This window comes from Anser brachyrhynchus (genome assembly GCF_964034855.1).
Source record: "Anser brachyrhynchus genome assembly, contig: SCAFFOLD_227, whole genome shotgun sequence".
Lineage (NCBI taxonomy): Eukaryota > Metazoa > Chordata > Aves > Anseriformes > Anatidae > Anser > Anser brachyrhynchus.
In genome coordinates, this window is record NW_027663574.1 from 19,821 (window position 1) to 31,863 (window position 12,043).

At 47.7% G+C, this 12,043-nt stretch overlaps 1 long non-coding RNA gene across 1 annotated transcript in view; it reads left to right on the forward strand.

Annotated features, from left to right (window-relative positions):
- Positions 1-5,618: 5,618 nt before the first annotated feature.
- LOC308187225 overlaps positions 5,619-12,043 on the forward strand; it is a 69,178-nt gene continuing 62,753 nt past the window's right edge. The window contains exon 1 of the long non-coding RNA XR_013944530.1: positions 5,619-5,650. This is a non-coding gene — a long non-coding RNA (uncharacterized lncRNA). The remainder of the gene's footprint in view (positions 5,651-12,043) is intronic.

Consider the following 12,043-nt stretch of genomic DNA (forward strand, 5'->3'; position numbering starts at 1 on the left):
TGATGTGGGAGGGGATTGAGCCTCGTTGGGTCATTAGTAGTATGAATAAGGTGTAGGAGGCGGTTAGTAGGGTTGCGATTCCTGTTAGGATGATCGTGAAGGCAGATCAGTTGAATAAGGTGATTATAATGGTTAGCTCTCCTATGAGGTTTGTTGTTGGGGGTAAGGCTATGTTTGTTAGATTGGCCAGCAATCATCAGGTAGCTATGAGTGGTAGGAGAGGTTGTAGGCCTCGTGTGAGTAGTAGAATTCGGCTGTGCGTACGTTCATAGTTTGTGTTGGCTAGGCAGAATAGTATGGAGGAAGTTAGTCCATGGGAAATTATTAGGATCATTGCCCCTGAGAATGATCAGTGGGTTTGGATTATTCCTGCGGCGATAACTAGGCCTATGTGGCTAACGGATGAATAAGCGATTAGTGATTTTAGGTCTGTCTGTCGTAGGCAGATTGAGCTAGTCATTAGGGCGCCTCATAGGGCCAGGGTTAGGAAGGGGTAGTGCAGGAGGTTGGACAGTGGGCCCATAAATAGAGTGACTCGTATAATTCCGTATCCTCCTAGCTTTAGTAGTAGGGCGGCGAGGAGTATTGAGCCTGCGATGGGTGCTTCTACGTGGGCTTTTGGCAGTCAGAGGTGTAGGCCGTATAGTGGGGCTTTTACTATGAATGCTATGAGCAGTGCTAGACCTGATAGTATTCCTGTCCATGAGGTGGATAGGGTTGGGTGGGTTAGTTGTAGGGTTGGCAGGTGCAGGGTGCCAATTTTCACGTATAGGTGTATGATTGTGATTAGCAGGGGTAGAGAGCTTACTGGCGTGTAGAATAGCAGGTAGATGCCAGCGCTTAGGCGTTCTGGTTGGTTCCCCCATCGGGTGATTAAGATTAGGGTGGGAATGAGGGTTGCTTCAAATGAGATGTAAAATAGTGCTAGTTCTGTGGTGGAAAAGGCTAGTAGGATGAATGGCTGGACTGCGACTAAGGTTGAGATAAAGATTCGTTTGCGTTGTAGGGGTAATTGTTGCAGGTGGTTTTGGCTTGCTATGATTATGAGTGGGAGTAGTCAGCAGGATAGTACTAGGAGGGGGGATGAGATTTGGTCAATTCCTGCTCAGTTGGATAAAAATTTGTAGGGGTAGTAGGTTGGGATTAATCACTGTAGGCTTAGGGCAGCGATTAGGAGGCTGTATAAGGTGGTGTTAGTCCATAGAAATTTTGGTGGAGACAGCAGGGCTGTTGGAAGAAGTATGATTGTGGGTAGGATGATTTTTAGCATTGCAGGAGGTTTAGGTTGTGTAGATGGTCGGAGCCATGTGTGCGGGTGGAGGCTACTAGGATGGCCAGGCCTGTGCCCGCCTCACACGCTGAGAAGGTTAGCATGAGAATTGGTACCATGGTGAATGAGGAGACTTGGTTTTCGATGGATCATATTGATAGGCCTACGAATATCGATAATATTATGCTTTCAAGGCATAGTAGGGCGGATACTAGGTGGGTTCGGTGGAAGGCTAGTCCTAGTCCGCTGAAAATGAAGGCTGAGTAGAAGCTTAAATGTAGGGGCGACATAAGAAAGTTACAGGGTTGGCTGTAATCTGCTGGGTCGAAACCAGCTATCTTTTTGGTTAGACTAACTTTCTGTTATTCTGCTCATTCTAGGCCCCCTTGAATTCACTCGTAGGCCAGTCCGAGTGTTAGGAGAAGGAGGATCACTACAGTTCAGGTGAGGGTCATTAGGGGGGATTGGAGTTGGACGGCTCATGGCAGGGGGAGTAGGAGGGCGATTTCTAGGTCGAATAGGACGAACAGGATGGCTACTGAGGAAGAATCGGACTGAGAATGGTAATCGAGCAGATCCAAGTGGGTCGAATCCACATTCGTACGGTGAGAGTTTCTCTGAGTCGGGGTTTATTTGGGCGAGTCAGAAGTTTAATGCGGTTAGGGCGGCGCTTAGGATTGATGATAGGGCGAATATGAACATGAGTGCGTTCATTGCTCTCCTCTGGGTTTATACCAGATTCTAGAGATTGGAAGTCAATTGTAATTAATATACTAGAAGAGCAAGATCCTCATCAGTAGATGGTTATGTAGAGGAATAGTCAGATGATGTCTACAAAGTGTCAGTATCAGGCTGCTGCCTCGAATCCGAAGTGGTGGTCTGATGTAAAGTGGAACTTGATCAGTCGGAAGAGGCAGACGGTCAGGAAGGAGGATCCGATGATTACGTGGAGTCCGTGGAATCCAGTGGCAACGAAGAAGGTAGATCCGTAGACGCTATCGGCGATTGAGAATGGGGCTTCGTGGTATTCTATTGCTTGTAGGGCTGTGAAGTAGAATCCCAGGAGGATCGTTAGGGTTAGGGCGTGGATGGCGTGTTTTCGGTTTCCTTCTGTGATGCTGTGATGGGCTCACGTTACGGTAACGCCTGAGGCTAGTAGGATGGCTGTGTTTAGTAGGGGGACTTCTATCGGGTTGAGTGGTTTAATTCCTGTTGGGGGTCATTGGCCTCCTAGTTCTGGGGTTGGGGCCAGGCTCGAGTGGAAGAACGCTCAGAAGAACCCTAAGAAGAATGCTTCGGATGTGATGAAAAGGATTATGCCGTATCGTAGGCCTTTTTGGACTGTGGGAGTGTGATGGCCTTGGAAGGTGCTTTCTCGTACAATGTCTCGTCATCATTGGAGTATTACTAGGAGTATTGAGATGAGGCCTAGGGTTAGTAGTATGGATGAGTTGTAGTGGAATCACATGATTAATCCTGAGGTTGTGAGTAGGGCGGCGGCTGCCCCGAAGATTGGTCAAGGGCTTGGGTCAACTATGTGGTATGAGTGTGCTTGGTGTGCCATTAGATGTTTTCTTGTAAGTATAGGCTTAGAAGGAGCACGAAGACGTAGGCCTGGATTATGGCTACTGCTACTTCTAGGATGTAACCTGCTTATAAGATAGTCCGTATATAATGTATATTACTGGTACTATAGTATGTATGTATATGGGGTATATAAATTTATGCACGAATATGCATAACCAAATACCCCCGCCTCGGGGGGGGAGGGGGGGGGGGTTAAGCATAATGGCATAGATGGGGTAGAATTATTGGGGGCTTGCGGTTAGTTCCTGTAGTTGAGAACAATGGCGGCTTTTCGAGCCGCAGGCCTCGGGTAGTGTCCGGGCAGGAATAATGACTTATTTTATGTTTTTTTTAGGGATTTGCTTTGCGGTGGGTGTTTTGGGTGTGGCGTCGAATCCTTCGCCGTATTATGGGGTTGTTGGTTTGGTGTTAGCGTCTGTGGCGGGGTGCGGGTGGTTGCTGGGCCTTGGGGTTTCGTTCGTGGCTTTAGTGCTGTTTATGGTGTATTTGGGGGGTATGCTGGTGGTGTTTGTTTATTCAGTAGCTTTAGCAGCGGAGCCTTTCCCTGGGGCTTGGGGGGATTGACGGGTGATTGGATGTGCAGTAGCGTTTGTGGCAATTGTTTTTGGGGGGTTGGTGTTTGGGGGGTTTATGGGGGCTTGGAAGTTCGGGGTTTCTACTGTGAATAATGTTGGGGTGTTTGTTGTTCGGTCGGATTTTAGTGGAGTTTCCATGTTTTATTCACATGGGGCAGGGATGTTTTTAGTGGCGGGTTGGGGGCTGTTGTTGACTTTGTTTGTTGTATTGGAGCTTGTGCGGGGGTTGTCGCGGGGTGCTATTCGGGCGGTTTAGGGGTTAGGGTCAGAGAATAGTTTATTGAAAATGCCAGCTTTGGGAGCTGGAGATAAAGGTTTGAGTCCTTTTTTTCTGAGTTTGGGGTACTCTAAGAAGTGGTAAGTCTTCAATCTTTGGTTTACAAGACCAATGTTTTTATAAACTATTAGAGTATTTAGCAGTTGAGTATTTTGTTTTCTAGGGCGCTTGCGGCGGGGAGGAGAAATAGGAGGATAGTGAAGTAGGCGATTGAAGCGAGTTGGCCGATGATGATGAATGGGTGTTCGACGGGTTGGCTTCCTACTCATGTTAGGACGAGGAGGTCGGCGACTAGTACTCAGAATAGGAGCTGGGAGAGTGGTCGGAATGTTATTGCTCGTTGTTTTGATTTGTGCAGGAATGGGATTAGGAATAGGATCAGTACGGAGGTGGCCAGTGCTAATACGCCTCCTAGTTTATTTGGGATTGAACGTAGGATGGCGTAGGCGAATAGGAAGTATCATTCTGGCTTGATGTGTGGTGGGGTTACTAGCGGGTTTGCTGGGGTGAAGTTTTCTGGGTCTCCCAGGAGGTTAACCGCTCATGCTTCTTTCTTATGAGACGTTAGTAAACCAATTACATAGCCTTGTCAAGACTAAATCACAGGTAAAAATCCTGTACATCTCATGTGGCCAACCACTCCCAACTAGGATTCCAAGACGCCTCATCACCCATCATAGAAGAACTCGTTGAATTCCACGACCACGCCCTAATCGTTGCCCTAGCTATCTGCAGCCTAGTTCTCTACCTTTTAGCCCACATACTAACAGAAAAACTCTCGTCCAATGCTGTAGACGCCCAAGAAGTAGAGCTGATCTGGACAATCCTACCTGCTATCGTCCTGGTACTCCTCGCCCTCCCATCCCTACAAATCCTCTACATAATGGACGAAATCGACGAACCAGACCTCACCCTAAAAGCCATCGGCCACCAATGATACTGAAGCTACGAATACACAGACTTCAAAGACCTATCATTCGACTCCTACATAGTGCCCACCCCAGACTTACCCAACGGCCACTTCCGACTGCTAGAAGTTGACCACCGCGTAGTTATCCCAATAGAATCCCCCATCCGCGTAATCATTACTGCAGGAGACGTACTCCACTCCTGAGCAGTCCCAACGCTCGGAGTTAAAACAGACGCAATCCCAGGCCGACTAAACCAAACTTCATTCATTACCACCCGGCCTGGGATTTTTTACGGACAATGCTCAGAAATTTGCGGGGCTAATCACAGCTACATACCCATTGTAGTAGAATCAACCCCACTCCCACATTTCGAGGCCTGATCGTCCCTTCTATCATCATCCTAATCATTAAGAAGCTATGCAACAGCACTAGCCTTTTAAGCTAGCCAAAGAGGGACTTCCCCCTCCTTAATGATATGCCACAGCTTAACCCCGCACCATGATTTTCAATCATAATTATAACCTGATTAACCCTAGCACTCCTCATCCAACCAAAACTACTAGCCTTCACCACAACCAACCCCCCATCAAATAAGACCTCCCTCACTACCAAACCCACACCATGATCCTGACCATGAACCTAAGCTTCTTTGACCAATTTTCCAGCCCCAATCTATTCGGCATCCCCTTAATCCTACTATCCCTACTCTTCCCAGCCCTACTATTCCCGTCCCCAAACAACCGATGAATCAACAACCGCCTTTCTACTATCCAAACATGACTCCTTCACCTAATCACAAAACAACTAATAGTCCCACTCAACAAAAATGGCCACAAATGAGCCATAATATTTACATCCCTAATAATCATACTTCTTACAATCAACCTTCTAGGCCTCCTTCCATATACATTCACCCCAACCACCCAACTATCTACGAACATAGCCCTAGCCTTCCCACTATGGCTCGCCACACTACTAACAGGCCTACGAAACCAACCATCAGCCTCTTTAGCCCACCTATTACCCGAAGGTACCCCTACACCCCTAATCCCCGCACTAATCCTGATCGAAACAACCAGCCTACTAATCCGCCCCCTAGCCCTCGGAGTCCGCCTTACAGCCAACCTTACAGCAGGACACTTACTCATCCAACTCATCTCTACAGCCTCCATTGCATTAATACCCACCCTTCCTGCAGTATCCATCCTAACAATAATCATCCTACTACTCCTAACCATCCTAGAAGTAGCAGTAGCCATAATCCAGGCCTACGTCTTCGTGCTCCTTCTAAGCCTATACTTACAAGAAAACATCTAATGGCACACCAAGCACACTCATACCACATAGTTGACCCAAGCCCTTGACCAATCTTCGGGGCAGCCGCCGCCCTACTCACAACCTCAGGATTAATCATGTGATTCCACTACAACTCATCCATACTACTAACCCTAGGCCTCATCTCAATACTCCTAGTAATACTCCAATGATGACGAGACATTGTACGAGAAAGCACCTTCCAAGGCCATCACACTCCCACAGTCCAAAAAGGCCTACGATACGGCATAATCCTTTTCATCACATCCGAAGCATTCTTCTTCTTAGGGTTCTTCTGAGCGTTCTTCCACTCGAGCCTGGCCCCAACCCCAGAACTAGGAGGCCAACGACCCCCAACAGGAATTAAACCACTCAACCCGATAGAAGTCCCCCTACTAAACACAGCCATCCTACTAGCCTCAGGCGTTACCGTAACGTGAGCCCATCACAGCATCACAGAAGGAAACCGAAAACACGCCATCCACGCCCTAACCCTAACGATCCTCCTGGGATTCTACTTCACAGCCCTACAAGCAATAGAATACCACGAAGCCCCATTCTCAATCGCCGATAGCGTCTACGGATCTACCTTCTTCGTTGCCACTGGATTCCACGGACTCCACGTAATCATCGGATCCTCCTTCCTGACCGTCTGCCTCTTCCGACTGATCAAGTTCCACTTTACATCAGACCACCACTTCGGATTCGAGGCAGCAGCCTGATACTGACACTTCGTAGACGTCATCTGACTATTCCTCTACATAACCATCTACTGATGAGGATCTTGCTCTTCTAGTATATTAATTACAATTGACTTCCAATCTCTAGAATCTGGTATAAACCCAGAGGAGAGCAATGAACGCACTCATGTTCATATTCGCCCTATCATCAATCCTAAGCGCCGCCCTAACCGCATTAAACTTCTGACTCGCCCAAATAAACCCCGACTCAGAGAAACTCTCACCGTACGAATGTGGATTCGACCCACTTGGATCTGCTCGATTACCATTCTCAGTCCGATTCTTCCTCAGTAGCCATCCTGTTCGTCCTATTCGACCTAGAAATCGCCCTCCTACTCCCCCTGCCATGAGCCGTCCAACTCCAATCCCCCCTAATGACCCTCACCTGAACTGTAGTGATCCTCCTTCTCCTAACACTCGGACTGGCCTACGAGTGAATTCAAGGGGGCCTAGAATGAGCAGAATAACAGAAAGTTAGTCTAACCAAAAAGATAGCTGGTTTCGACCCAGCAGATTACAGCCAACCCTGTAACTTTCTTATGTCGCCCCTACATTTAAGCTTCTACTCAGCCTTCATTTTCAGCGGACTAGGACTAGCCTTCCACCGAACCCACCTAGTATCCGCCCTACTATGCCTTGAAAGCATAATATTATCGATATTCGTAGGCCTATCAATATGATCCATCGAAAACCAAGTCTCCTCATTCACCATGGTACCAATTCTCATGCTAACCTTCTCAGCGTGTGAGGCGGGCACAGGCCTGGCCATCCTAGTAGCCTCCACCCGCACACATGGCTCCGACCATCTACACAACCTAAACCTCCTGCAATGCTAAAAATCATCCTACCCACAATCATACTTCTTCCAACAGCCCTGCTGTCTCCACCAAAATTTCTATGGACTAACACCACCTTATACAGCCTCCTAATCGCTGCCCTAAGCCTACAGTGATTAATCCCAACCTACTACCCCTACAAATTTTTATCCAACTGAACAGGAATTGACCAAATCTCATCCCCCCTCCTAGTACTATCCTGCTGACTACTCCCACTCATAATCATAGCAAGCCAAAACCACCTGCAACAAGAACCCCTACAACGCAAACGAATCTTTATCTCAACCTTAGTCGCAGTCCAGCCATTCATCCTACTAGCCTTTTCCACCACAGAACTAGCACTATTTTACATCTCATTTGAAGCAACCCTCATTCCCACCCTAATCTTAATCACCCGATGGGGGAACCAACCAGAACGCCTAAGCGCTGGCATCTACCTGCTATTCTACACGCCAGTAAGCTCTCTACCCCTGCTAATCACAATCATACACCTATACGTGAAAATTGGCACCCTGCACCTGCCAACCCTACAACTAACCCACCCAACCCTATCCACCTCATGGACAGGAATACTATCAGGTCTAGCACTGCTCATAGCATTCATAGTAAAAGCCCCACTATACGGCCTACACCTCTGACTGCCAAAAGCCCACGTAGAAGCACCCATCGCAGGCTCAATACTCCTCGCCGCCCTACTACTAAAGCTAGGAGGATACGGAATTATACGAGTCACTCTATTTATGGGCCCACTGTCCAACCTCCTGCACTACCCCTTCCTAACCCTGGCCCTATGAGGCGCCCTAATGACTAGCTCAATCTGCCTACGACAGACAGACCTAAAATCACTAATCGCTTATTCATCCGTTAGCCACATAGGCCTAGTTATCGCCGCAGGAATAATCCAAACCCACTGATCATTCTCAGGGGCAATGATCCTAATAATTTCCCATGGACTAACTTCCTCCATACTATTCTGCCTAGCCAACACAAACTATGAACGTACGCACAGCCGAATTCTACTACTCACACGAGGCCTACAACCTCTCCTACCACTCATAGCTACTTGATGATTGCTGGCCAATCTAACAAACATAGCCTTACCCCCAACAACAAACCTCATAGCAGAGCTAACCATTATAATCACCTTATTCAACTGATCTGCCTTCACGATCATCCTAACAGGAATCGCAACCCTACTAACCGCCTCCTACACCTTATTCATACTACTAATGACCCAACGAGGCTCAATCCCCTCCCACATCACATCTATGCAAAACTCAACCACGCGAGAACACCTGCTCATAACACTCCACATTATCCCAATATTCCTCCTAATCCTCAAACCCGAACTGATCTCCGGAATCCCCTCATGCAAGTATAGTTTAAACCAAACATTAGACTGTGATTCTAAGAATAGAAGTTCAAACCTTCTTACCTGCCGAGGGGAGGGTTTAACCAACAAGAGCTGCTAACTCTTACATCTGAGCCTAAAACCTCAGCCCCCTTACTTTTAAAGGATAACAGCAATCCACTGGTCTTAGGAACCACCCATCTTGGTGCAAATCCAAGTAAAAGGAGTGAACCCCACACTACTAATCAACTCCCTCACACTACTCACGCTGACAATCCTCCTAACCCCAATCATCCTGCCATTTCTATTTAAAAACTTTAAAAACACCCCACAAGCCACCACCCGCGCTGTTAAAACCGCATTCCTAATTAGCCTAGCCCCTACAACCGCATTCATCTACTCGGGAGTAGAATCTGTCACCTGCCACTGGGAGTGAAAATTCATTATAAACTTTAAAATCCCCCTGAGCCTAAAAATAGACCAATACTCAATAACATTTCTTCCAATCGCCCTATTTGTAACATGATCAATCCTACAATTCGCCATATGATACATGGCCTCAGAGCCATACGTAACAAAATTTTTCACCTACCTACTGACATTCCTAGTCGCCATACTCCTCCTAACAACCGCAAACAACATATTCCTCCTATTCGTAGGCTGGGAAGGAGTACGAATCATGTCCTTCCTTCTCATCGGCTGATGACAAGGCCGAGCAGATGCCAACACCGCCGCCCTACGAGCCGTAATCTACAACCGAATCGGAGACATCGGACTGATCCTGAGCATAGCATGACTAGCTTCAACATTCAACACCTGAGAGATCCAACAAGCCGTACACCCCCACCAAACCCCAATCCTCCCCCTCATAGGATTAATCCTCGCAGCCGCAGGAAAATCCGCCCAATTTGGACTCCACCCATGACTGCCCGCAGCAATAGAAGGCCCCACCCCAGTATCAGCCCTACTGCACTCCAGTACCATAGTAGTAGCCGGAATCTTCCTGCTCATCCGCATGCACCCCCTGCTAGCCACCAACCAGACAGCCCTAACTGCCTGCCTATGCCTAGGTGCTCTATCAACCCTATTCGCTGCCACATGCGCCCTAACCCAAAATGACATCAAAAAAATCATTGCTTTCTCAACATCCAGCCAACTAGGACTAATAATAGTCACTATCGGACTAAACCTCCCACAACTAGCCTTCCTACACATCTCAACCCATGCCTTCTTTAAAGCCATACTATTCCTATGCTCAGGGTCTATCATCCACAACCTAAACGGAGAACAAGATATCCGAAAGATAGGAGGCCTACAGAAAATACTCCCAGTCACTACTTCCTGCCTAACCATCGGAAACCTGGCGCTGATAGGAACCCCATTCCTAGCCGGATTCTACTCAAAAGACCTCATCATCGAAAGCTTAAACACATCATACCTAAATACTTGAGCCCTACTCCTAACCCTTATAGCCACAGCATTCACCGCAACCTACAGCATCCGCATAACCATCCTAGTCCAAGCTGGACAAACCCGAATCCCCCCAATAGTATCAATAAACGAAAACAACCCACTAATCACCGCCCCCCTAACCCGACTCGCCCTAGGCAGCATTACAGCAGGAATAATCATTACCTCTTTCATCACACCAACCAAAACCCCCCCAATAACCATACCCCTTATCACCAAAACCGCTGCCATCCTCATAACAATCCTAGGAATCATCCTAGGCCCCTCATGTACAGGGCCACACCCCTCTAACGGCGCAAGCTTACATAGAAACATTATTAACAGACCTAGACAGATACAAAAACCCCTACAAGACCACGTATTAACTAACCCTGTTAACCCGACTCAGGAGCGCCTATAAGAGCGATTAAAATCTGTGAAAGGAACTCGGCAAATTAATAAGGCCCGACTGTTTACCAAAAACATAGCCTTCAGCAAATTAAACAAGTATTGAAGGTGATGCCTGCCCGGTGACTTAGGTTTAACGGCCGCGGTATCCTAACCGTGCAAAGATAGCGCAATCAATTGTCCCATAAATCGAGACTTGTATGAATGGCTAAACGAGGTCTTAACTGTCTCTCACAGATAATCAGTGAAATTGATCTCCCCGTGCAAAAGCGGGGATGTGAACATAAGACGAGAAGACCCTGTGGAACTTAAAAATCAACGACCACCGCGAATCCTCAATCAACCCCACTGGGGCCACTACCATCGCAGAGCCTGGTCGATATTTTTCGGTTGGGGCGACCTTGGAGGAGAACAAATCCTCCAAAAACAAGACCATACCTCTTTACCTAGAGCTACCCCTCAAAGTGCTAACAGTGACCAGACCCAATATAATTGATTAATGGACCAAGCTACCCCAGGGATAACAGCGCAATCCCCCTCAAGAGCCCATATCGACAGGGGGGTTTACGACCTCGATGTTGGATCAGGACATCCTAATGGTGCAGCCGCTATTAAGGGTTCGTTTGTTCAACGATTAACAGTCCTACGTGATCTGAGTTCAGACCGGAGCAATCCAGGTCGGTTTCTATCTATGACACACTCTCCCCAGTACGAAAGGACCGGGAAAGTGGGGCCAATACCACAAGCACGCCCCCCCCCCTCTAAGCAGTGAAACCAACTAAACCGTGAAGAGGGCCTTCCCCCACCACTTTCAATCCTAGAAAAGGACCAGCTAGAGTGGCAGAGCCCGGCAAGTGCAGAAGGCTTAAGCCCTTTCCCCAGAGGTTCAAATCCTCTCCCTAGCTTCACCCATGATTCAAATAACAACACTAAGCTGCCTCGTTATATCCCTCCTATACATCATCCCAATCCTGATTGCCGTAGCCTTCCTAACCCTAGTAGAACGGAAAATCCTAAGCTACATACAATCCCGCAAAGGCCCTAACGTTGTCGGGCCTTTTGGCCTACTTCAACCATTTGCGGACGGACTGAAACTATTTACCAAAGAGCCCATCCGACCCTCTACCTCTTCCCCACTTCTATTCATTCTGATACCAATACTAGCCCTTGTCCTAGCCCTCACCACTTGAGCACCACTACCACTCCCATTTCCCCTAGCAGATCTAAACCTCGGAGTTCTCTTCCTAATAGCCATGTCAAGCCTAGCCGTCTACTCAGTCCTATGATCAGGCTGAGCCTCGAACTCAAAATACGCACTAATCGGA